The sequence below is a fragment of the Atractosteus spatula genome, chromosome 17 (genome assembly GCF_055471065.1).
Source record: "Atractosteus spatula isolate fAtrSpa1 chromosome 17, fAtrSpa1.hap1, whole genome shotgun sequence".
In the NCBI taxonomy this organism is placed as follows: Eukaryota; Metazoa; Chordata; class Actinopteri; order Semionotiformes; family Lepisosteidae; genus Atractosteus; species Atractosteus spatula.
This window is the reverse complement of record NC_142722.1, coordinates 422,501-433,835: the sequence shown is the minus strand read 5'-3', so window position 1 is coordinate 433,835 and position 11,335 is coordinate 422,501. Positions and strand designations below refer to the sequence as shown.

Genomic DNA, 11,335 nt, shown 5'->3' with positions numbered 1-11,335 from the left:
AATGTCTTATTTTGAGGGAAAATTTTTATTTCAATTGTGCGTTCAGCAGTGCTACATTTTTTTTTAAATTGAAGGCCACTACTATACATAATGTGAGTTTATTTAATAAATAAAATGAAAGGAATGCATTTTTTTGAGGAAAACAATGTTGATATTCACGTGTTAATCTTCCTTAGATCAGGTGTTGCATCATTTGGACACTTTGTGGGCTTGAACTACAAAGATTTTCCTGTTCTATGGTACAAGATAAATAATAACAAAAGCATTTATTTTAATTAGTTTAGTTTTATAAACAACACTTAAGATCTGATTTCATTAACATATGTGAAAAAAAATCATTGGATAATGCAATGAACAAAGTATTGCTTACAGGCCTCTGAGACAGAGTGTTATGCTTTTTGACACATACCTGTGCTTGTTGCAAAAATTACCGTATTTTACTATAGCTTATATTTTGCCTCCAGATCTGCAGTCTGGCCGACAGGTGTTTTAAGAAATGACAAATTCTGGATCATGTCAAAGGAGTAGGAAAAGTGTATTCAGTGAAGTGTTTACAGTGATTCTGTATTGCCCAGGGCATTAATCAGGATCAGGATTTAGCTCCAGACAGGCCAGAGATAGTGTTGTGAAGTACAGCAGCCCACAGGATCACAAGGGTAGAGCCACAGCACTGTTTCTTCTTAAAAAAACAACATATACAGGTATGAAGCCATCACATTGTAGCAGGAGTGACATTGATTAAGTGCTTGCATTACAGGGCTTGTGGAATCTATAGGGTATGATGTCCACTGAAGGCCTTCAGAGCCCAGTATATCAAAGGCCTAGCTGTAAGCCTGGCATGTTGCACCACAGAATCGCTTTTAAACCTTACCTCTGGTATACTCAGTTCCTATTGCTCAATGCATGATGAAAGTATTGCTTACCGGTTTCTGACATAGAGCACTGTGACACCCTTTGAGAATCCCATGCATGTTTCACGAATTATCACATTTTACTAGAGCTTACATTTTGGCTGCAGATCTGCAGTCTGGCCGACAGGTCTTTTAAGAAATGACCAATTCTGGATCATGTCAAAGGAGCAGGAAAAGTGTAATTAGTGAAGTGTTGGCAGTTGTTACGACCCCAAGTGTCTAGGGATAAAGGGGTGTAACATTTAGGATAGTTTGTGGATGCAGGTGGGTTCTGGTGAGGGAAGCGTGATAACAAGGGTTGGTGCAAAAGTGATTATTTTAAAGTGAGTAAGTGACTGGTACTTAAGACACAATAACACACAGGAAAGGGAACTAGAGCAGTGCCAAAGAAAAGAAAACGGAGCTGACAAGAAGGTGAGGGAAAGCTAACCTAACTACATAAGAAAACCCGAACCACTCAGTCTTTGGCGTCTTCAAAACACCCTAGCTAACCTTCACTGACTACACAAAACCATACAAGACAAGAGGCACTTACCCATACTAACTACTGCTACTAATACAAAAATCAACTGCGTGTGCAGAACGTACCCAACAACCTAAGCTAACCCCATACACAAAAGTTCACACAAATACAAATAAGGGAAAACAAGAATAGACAACAGGAACAGGGTACAAAAGAACACGGAGGTTGATAACACGTTAGAGCAAGGTAATGGCAAAATAAACAATAAACACAAACAAACGAAAGTACGACGAAAACACAAACCAACAAAGGCCAAAGCTATACGAAAACACACACAAAAGAAGCCGAAGCAAAAACCGAAAGCGAAACAAAACCGAAGCTAAGCCGAGCAGGACCGAAGTCAAACGAAAGACCCCTTCCTTCTGAACACAGAACACTTCTGTCACACAGAAACATTGATGTAATGATGGACCAATGGTGGAGGGAGAACAATCAAGGTTACATCCCACACAATGTAACACCTCCACCCATAAAAACAAACAAATAATGTTTGTTAAAGTATAGGAAAAAATAAATAATAGGCTGAACAGTACGCTTATGCATCATAAAATCTCCATTTTACGAATTACAAGGTGTAGCCAGGTGTGTTGAGCCATGGTTATATGATGTAATCATTTATTTTATGTTATTTTATTATTTTATTTTTGTTAACTTCCTCAAAATTAGTTCCATTTTTATGTATATAGTTGGCTTTGCGACATACCTTGGGATTTGTTGTTGGTGGGGCATCAATTAAGGTACACCCTGGGCGTCATAGGCGTTACATTTTTCTGGTGATTTCTCAGATGCATTGTCGACGCCAATCGGGTAAGATGCACGTTACTGTCTCTCTCCAAACGAACTTATGCGGCTTTATTGTAATCAATTTATTTTCTGTTTTAAATGATTACTAGTGTGGCGTAATATATTGGTGAACATGTGACGAAGACTGTGCCGCATTATTAGGTTGCACGTAATGTTTTATTTGATTAATTAGAAAGTTAGGATGTCCGATCTGGAGGGCCTGTTGCGATATGCTAACGTACCATAATGGAGTGTAGTGTGGTGCTAGCGACACGTGGTCATGCAGGTTAGCATGCGAGCGTTATTTTTTAAATTATTTTTTTTTACATATTCATGCGGTGATATTATATATCTTATTTCTGTGAATATTACAGTTGTGTGCCAAATTAATCACGGTAGTGCATAAAGGTTATGTTTAATGCATTATACGGTGTTTAACCACGTGTTATATTGTGCTAAGCAGGAGAGAGAGAGAGACATTTAGCGTGTGTAACGCTCATGTGTTTTATGTTCTATAAGGTATGTCGTCCATTTTGTTATAATTTTTTTCTTTCTTATTTAATATTTTAGGTGTGTCGATTTTATTAACCAAATGTTAACGTACAACACTGGAAAAGGTGCATTCTAGAGTTAGATAACGGGTATTGGCTTATATCGTGGATAGTATGTATAATGTGATGATAGATAAAACATGGGAAAAGAAAGAAGCCATTTATGCGTGTATTACAATCATTGTAATTGATTTGATATTGATATGATATATGTGTAGTCATGTGAATGTACATAGATGGTGGGTATTGTGTTAATAATATATTATATTATATTATATAATTGCATTTATATATGTAATTTATTATTTTTATATATCATTCTTTATATTGTTAGATATTATATATCATTCTAGATACTATTATTATTCTGTTATTTTATATAATATGATCATAAGGAGAGTCTCAGACGCATTGTGGACGCCAATCAGGAGAGAGAGAGAGAGAGACATTTAGCGTGTATTACGCTCACATGTTTTATGTTCTATAACGTAACAGGAAAAAAAATCGCAGACCACTACCTGGTGTCCCTGGATGTTCATTTGACACAATGCAGAGGAAGCCGTCCGCTACAAAGGCGCAACTCAAATTCTACCTGGCGTGCCTGGGCTTTTTCCTGCACCTCTATTTGCAAGCAGGCCAGATGAACTTTCAGGCGAATCTCATTTTTTGACCCAGTGGAGACCGGAGAAAACGGTTCAAAGGCAGGTAATGTGGCTTTGACCTCTGCCCCCCCAATATTTTGTCATTTATTCAGCTCCCTCCTCTGCAACACCTTCAATGACTTCAATGGCTAAGTAGATGTTGTCATGTGTCAGCATCCTATAGTGTTTCTCTGCACTACCATCTGAGTGGGCCAGATAATCCGCCACGATGCTCTTCTGTGCATCTGTGAGCCTCTTTGTGGCCGTCTCAAATGCCCTCCTGGCAGCCTGGCTGGTGGTGAATGGGAGGTGGTATCTACAAAACAAACACATACTCACAATGTATGATTGTTTCCAAGCCACAGACAGTTTGATGCAGTCTTCTCATGCAGTCTTCGCAGGTTGTTGGAAGGATTATAAATTGGATCCCCCACAGAAGAAATAAGAAATTTTAAAAAATTCAGTCTCTGTTCCACAGATGCTATCAGTGGCAGTACAGCGTAGTTTTGTGAATGTGAAACATCTGAAAAACAGACAAAATGCAGTTATTGTAGTTTTCAACTATTGTTAAATGCTGAAGACAGATGTTGGCAATGAACTGGAGAGAGTATATCAACGTAACTTCGACTTACATGTTCCTTTTCTACACTCAGGTCAAAGCATGCCAGCAGCTGTGAGGAGGTTATGTGCTTTGTCACTGCTATTATCGCCAGTTTTTGGCCTCTTTGTGACACAAAATTTTTTCTCTGCATCCATTTCTGGACGTGAAATCACAAACAATTCAATAAATAATATCTGATTCAATACTACCACTGATTATTTACAGTAGCAACAGCAGCACCCAGTCAGTCTGACCCACTTGGCTGGGTGCTAAGCTTCTGTAGGACGAGGTGGCTGGGATCCCAATGAGCACTCACAAGTAGGGGATGGTGTGGAAGAGAGGTGCAAAAGATAAATGTGAAGGAGAGAAGGGGCTTACATATAACATAAGGAGGTGTCATCAAGAATGATTACGATTTAGTGCTGCTTAGGCTGTTTGAACTTGATGTTTGCCATTCACTAACTCGTGTTCCATATGGAGTTACTGAAGAGAAGCTGGGGTGGAGATCAAATTCCACTCTCACACGTCTGCTGTCCAGTTCATTCAATCACCCTGACTGAATGCAGAGCTGAGAGCATCTTCTCCCTCACCACTCCCTCCAGTCCAGGATCACTGGTGCAGCTGGTCTCCCTGTAAAGGCCCTATGTAATGGGAGCGCCACCTAAATGACAGCGATGAGCTCTGACCAGCACTGTTATTCACTGTTATTCTCAGTTATTCACACTGTTATGATCCTGGGAGAATGGAAGGTAAGTAAAGTAAGGCTGCTGGAAGAGGTGTTAGAGGGGCCAGCAGGGAGCGCTCATCCTGTAGTCTGTGTGGGTGTTAATGCCCCAGTATAGTGACAGATAAACTGTACTCTAAAAAGGTGCTGTGTTTTGGACGAGACGTAAAACTGAGGTCCTGACTCTCTGTGGTGTTACCCCAGCATCCTGACTAAATTTCTCATTGGCCTTTACCAATCATGGCCTCCTAATAATCCCTATCTCTGAATTAGCTTCATCACACTTTTCTCCTCCCCACTGACAGCTGGTGTGGTGAGTATTCTGGCACACTATGGCTGCCATCGCATCAAGTAATGAGTTTTACATTTGTTCTGTAAGTACTTTATCAGAGATGTTCTGAACAATAACACATTAAAAGTGTATAATATTCACATTTTAATGAAATATTGGTGTTATTTTTAATATTTCAAATAAACAGAGAATGTGGGAAACAGCCTCTAAACAATGAGAGATGAGTTAGGAAGTCTAAAAGTTTTAATCTTAGTCTTTAAAAGCAATAAATATCTTGTCAAAACAGATCATTAAGATCATTGGGACATATTTAGCTCTGCTTCCACTTTCCTTTATCAATATACTGACACTTACATCTTCCATGTAAATGATAATACTTCACAGTTTCAGAGTGTCAACTCTAATTCCTGGTCCTGAATCTTCAAAAAAATCATGCCCTGATGACCACAGGCCGGACCAACTGCTCTGAGCTCAAAGGCTATGAATGGCTTTGAGCGTTTGGTGCTTAAGCACCTCCAGCTGTGCTCATCTCCGCTGTTGGATCCTTACCAGTCTGCCTCTCGGTCCATCAGGTCTGCTGAGGACGCTGTTAACCTGGCTCTCCACTGGACACCCCAGCACTTGGAAGAACCATATTTCTGCTCATTGCTTTGTTTGGATTATAGATTGGCCTTCATCACCATGAACCCACATAAATTACTTGATAAGTTGATAGTAGTGTTTTTGGACTATATAAGCATATATGATGTTTAAATATGATTTCTTACCTTTTGTCAGCAATATTGATTCAGAAGCTGAACTCAAATGTTAATGATAGAAAATCCAGATCTTCTGTTTTTTTCTACCACTTAAATAGAGGAGAAATAGAAAATGCAGCCAACAGTAGAAATGCTGAAGAGCTCATCCAGTGATTTGTATCTCAAATGGAGTTGGTGTCTCTAGTGAGTAGAGAGATGTGGCTTATCAATAGAAATCCATTTGGCTGCTCCACCCTTGCAGTCTCCTCCCCTCTTCCAAGCCCAGCCTTTTATTCAATCTAACCAGATCATGTCACGGAAAATAATGGCTTTCATATTAGCACACATCACTAGAAAAGGAAAATATTGTATATTTCTCTTAAATACAATTTGTTTACAAGTGCTCTTATTGCCTGGTCCTGATGCCCTTTCATTGTGTGGTTCCCATATGGTTGCACAGTAAATACAGTAGGAGGAGTTTTACTCACTACTCTCAAAACACTTACAGAATAGAGACGTTCTGAATGACAAGACAAAACTATTCTTAATCCTACAAGAAAGAAAAGAACAATCTTAATGTTAAGCCTTAAATAAACTGTTTTCTTCCCAGTAGTAATTTGTAACACCAACCAACGCATCATCACAGGGATCAGTGCTGGAACCAATATTGTTCTCTCTCTACATGCTGCCGCAAGGTAGGATAATACGGAAACACAATATTAACTTTCATTCATATGCTGATGACACGCAAATATACATTTCGTTTACACCAAACGACAACTGTTCTATTATCACTTTAGCTAATTGCATTAATGAAGTAAAGACTTGGATGTGTGAATACTTTTTGTTACTCAACTCTGATAAAACTGAGGTTCTGTTGTTTGGAGGAAACAATACTGATAGGACTAACTTCAGCACTTCACTCAGAGAATTTAAAGATTTGCCTCAAAGACTCAGCACGTAAGGGGGGGGAAGGAGAACAAAGTAATGTAGCCAATTCATAGAGGGGGATTATTAGGAGGCATGGGAAATTTGGCCAGGACACCGGGGTTGCACCCCTACTCTTTTCAAGAAACACCCTGGGATTTTAAATGACCACAGAGAGTCAGGACCTCGGTTTTACGTCTCATCCAAAAGACAGCACTCATTTTTACAGTATAGTGTCCCCGTCACTATACTGGGGCATTAGGACCCACATGGACCACAGGGTGAGCACTGCCTGCTGGCCTCACTAACACCTCTTCCAGCAGCAACCTTAGTTTTTCCCAGGAGATCTCCCATCCAGGTACTGATCAGGCTCACACCTGCTTAGCTTTAGTAAGTTGCAGGGTGATATGGCTGCTGGCTTAAAGACTCAGCATGTAACCTAGGCGTCATATTAGACACAAGGCTCTCATTTAACACTCATGTTAAACCAGTTTCTAAAACATGCTTCTTACAGTTAAGAAGTATTGCAAAACTAAGGCAGTTTCTCTCCACTGAAGACACAGAGAAATTAATACATGCTCTTGTATACAGCAGGTTAGATTACTGCAATGCCCTACTATCAGGGAGCACCCACCACTCTTTCAACATCTTTCAGCGAATTGTGAATGCAGCAGCTAGAATTGTTACTAGGAGCATAAAATACGACCATATAACCCCCATACTTAGCTCTCTTCATTGGCTTCCTGTCAGGTACACGGCGGACTTCAAAATCCTTCTACTTACAAGGCTCTCACAGGTCAGGCACCTGTCTATCTAATGGAACTTATTAATGTTGACCATCCAAGTCGCCTGCTTAGATCACAGAATGCAGGTCTTCTTCATATTCCACAAATTAATAAAATAACAGTTGGGCAGTAAAGCCTTTAGTTACAGGGCCCCTTGCTTATGGAACAGTCTCCCACCCCATATTCAGGATGCTGAGTCAATCTCAGTATTCAAATCCAGACTGAAGACCTATTACTTCAGCCTAGCCTACTCACACCTTAAGTTATACCCTGCTGCAACCATGGCTGCTGGTGCTGCTGTACATGCCATTGTGTGTCTCTATGTTGGCCCACCAGGTAGATACATCTGTTCTGACCAAACTATCCTATTCTCCTCCCCACATGTTGGGATGGTGTCAGGGCTGGGTACAGATGCAGCCATTCAAAGTTCACGGTACAAACCCATACCGCGGGCAACTACGCGTGCGCCACCACACCGTACCGCAGTACATGATTGGCTGGGAAAAATGACCGACAGGGGCACTTGTGGTGCATTGGTCGGTAGAGGAAAGATTTAATCATTTAATCTCTTTACTGTGCACGTTTTAATCCGCTTAGTATTGAATATTTATATGGAATTTTACAACTAAAGGGAAATTTTAGTAGCTGAGCATAAAAAGAAGAGGAGCATAACACATCTGAAGGTCATAAACGATATTAATTTAGGAACTTAAACATATTATGCAAACTGTATATTGCTGGTCTTGGTAGTTTAAATAAAAAATACACACCAGTATTCCATTTCTCCCTAAACATTTTAAGCATCAAAGTCTTACATGTGGTTATTTCGGAAACATTTTTACGTGCTCCTTGTGACCATTTTAGTGTACGTTTATATACTTTGTGAAAAGTGATTGTTTTAACCTTTTCTGCGAATACGCTCGTTATCCGAGTAGACAAAAGCATACTTTTAGAATTTGATTAATAGGAAATATAATATGGAATATCGTATTTAAAGAAATTAATAACGATATAATTATATCCATGCACTGTAACACAAACAGTAGTATATGTGTACGGCTGTCCCAGTGCGACTGTGTCAGTGGTGTGATGGTTTAAGTGACTGACTTATAAGTGAGAGGTTGGGTGTTCAAATCTAGCTATTGCTATCAGTTTTCTTTTAACAAACATTTCTTTGAAAAACAAAAATAGCAATAGCAAAATTATGGACACGCTATTGAGTTTTTTTATATTTCTAAATATCACAGCATGTCCGTACTGTATGTACACAGCGGTACCGCAGGGTGTAGGGCGCAAATCCACGTGAGCCTGAAAGCCCTACATTAATATTGTACATTCGCCTGGCGCTGCGCGGTTTTTGCATCTCTCTCTCTCTCCCTCCCCCCCAGGAGTGCTGCCTGTGCCGATTTTCACTCCACTGTCTGAGTCTCTGTCTGCATTGTTTGTAAACAAACTGGTTTTACAGGTATTTTCAAAGTAGAACAGGACAAGTCTTCCAATGAAAGACACACACTCTACCTTTTCCCACAGACACAGGTTTTCTTAGAAAAACACATTCACAACGCGAAGCTGTGTCAGTCTTCTGTGTAAAAACGATCGGTTTGTACACCATGGGTGCTGTTTTTAAGACGCTGCTGAGTCAAGTATAGGAATTTTCCTGCTGTCAGCAGTTTCGTGTATATAGTTGACCCGTACCTGAATGAAAACAGGACATAAAGAAAGGGTTCCAGAAATCAAACAAAGCTTCATTCCTCTGCTTACAGTCTGGGTAATTGGAGGCTACGCTGTTATGCTTCCTATGGTGATATACGGGTTTTTCGCACAAAGCCGTATTGAGCAGTATTTCTCGCGTTGTGAACATGTGTACACAGCGGTCCCCCTTCATTTTGTTTGAAGGTTTTCTGTGTTTCCCTTCCGAAGATGTGAACAAAAGAATATTCGAGCGTGGTCAAAAAAATGGCTTAAAAACAACATAGTGAAGGCTGTGAAGACAGTCACAATGTACTTTGTACACACAGCAAGTGTTTTCGTAACTCTAGGAGGTTTAGTGAAAAAGCTACAGGCGTGCCAATATCATTTTCGAACTTTACCCCAGTGTGGGCACCACATTGTTATCTCAATATTGCTGTTTGATCTTTGATCTGAGCTTTAATAGAGAACTTCTCTATCTCTATTAATATAAGTATCGAGTGGTATTAAATAAATACAGCTTTTTAGTATAGATTACACTTTTCTAAAATGTATTTAAAAAATAAAAGCGATTACAATCTAATCTTTCCACGTTTGATCCCAAGATCTCCCCAAAAATAAATCTGAACGGGGAGAAAGCTATGCTGAAAGTTTATTAAGATACTTAGAAGACAAAAATAACAATTTATGTTGCATTTGTCAGATTGTGAATCAATAAAAACATTTAATTAAACATGCATTTTTGATTGAAATCAAAATGGGGGTAACGGGGACTCTCTCTCTCTTATTATCAACACTAGTCCAATTGTGGTTCTTTTGGTTTCACGGTGGGCTTCTCAGATAGTTGGGCATTCAGGTAAATTGCCAGGCGAAAGGATTAGTAAATATATTTTGTTAAAGCAAGTCAGTTTTTTGCGACACATAAAAGACATATTGTGGCATTATTATATAGGACGGACACAGTGACTCAGACACTCGTTGAATGAAAAAGGGCACTTTATTTTACGGTACAGCACCCAAACAAACGCAAACGCGTTTTCAATAAAACACTTTTATTCATTCATAATCTGACTCACATAACTCACATTCCTGAATGGCCCCCACCCCGCTTAACAGTTTTAGGAAGACTAAGGAAGGAATATGTCTGTAGATTGTATCTTATTTTTAGTTTTTGTTTTGTTTCACATTAATTTTATAAGGGAGAGTGTCATAGAGAAGACTCCCTTACCCCAATCTTGATTAAAATCGCAAACGTGTGTTTCATAAAATACTTTTATTTTTCACAATCTGGCAATGCCAGACAGAATTCACATTCACTGCACCCAAATGGCCTTGCAGATCAGAAAATCAAGGAAGAAAACAATTATCATGCCAGGTTTCTCAATGGAATAGATTTTATTATAAATATTTCTTTTAGCCTGTTCTTCAGGAAAACACCGCACACACGAAACAATCTTCAAGACTACCAGGACAGTAAAAAAGAAAGCAGTAAGACGGATGAAAAGAAAAGTTTATTTTGACGTCTGTTCTGCAACTGATGAATACTACTGTGTGACTTTATTTCTTACATGGATTCTGTTATTTTGCCACAGGCTGTGGGTCTCTGCTCTCGGCCACTGGCCAGGGTGCCAACCTGTAGAAGCAGCACCTGTGTGGAGACTTTTCTGCAGCAGCGGGAGCAGTACGACTCTGGGGCCGTCGCAGGGAGAGCCTGGCACGAGCCGGCTTCTCGTCCCTTCATCCCCCTAAGCGCAGACCGCCCCTGGAGCGGGCGCCAGGCGCGCGCGTCCCGGTCCCAGCGCGGACCCGGGGCGGGAAGGCACGACCGCGGCGCGGCTGCTGGTGGCCGCCGTAGCGCCGGCCGCGGGACCCGCGTGCCCTTCCCCGCCCCGGCCGCCCGTCGGGCTGGGCGTCGCGCCGGCGACCGCCCGGGGCGAGCACCGTGAAGCGCGAGAGCCCAGCGGCGGCGTCCCGCCTTCGGCCTCGCACCACGCCGGTCGGGCCGCCCGGCCCCCCGGAGCCGTTCCGGCTACGACCTCAGATCAGACGAGACGACCCGCTGAATTTAAGCATATTACTAAGGAAAAGAATCTAACCAGGATTCCCTCAGTAACGGCGAGTGAAGAGGAAAGAGCCCAGCGCCGAATACCCGTCCATCCGGCGGGCGCGGG

The 11,335-nt window shown here is 40.9% G+C and overlaps 1 pseudogene; it reads left to right on the top strand.

The window, feature by feature from the left end:
- Positions 1-11,196: 11,196 nt before the first annotated feature.
- LOC148818804 (28S ribosomal RNA) overlaps positions 11,197-11,335 on the top strand; it is a 3,187-nt pseudogene continuing 3,048 nt past the window's right edge.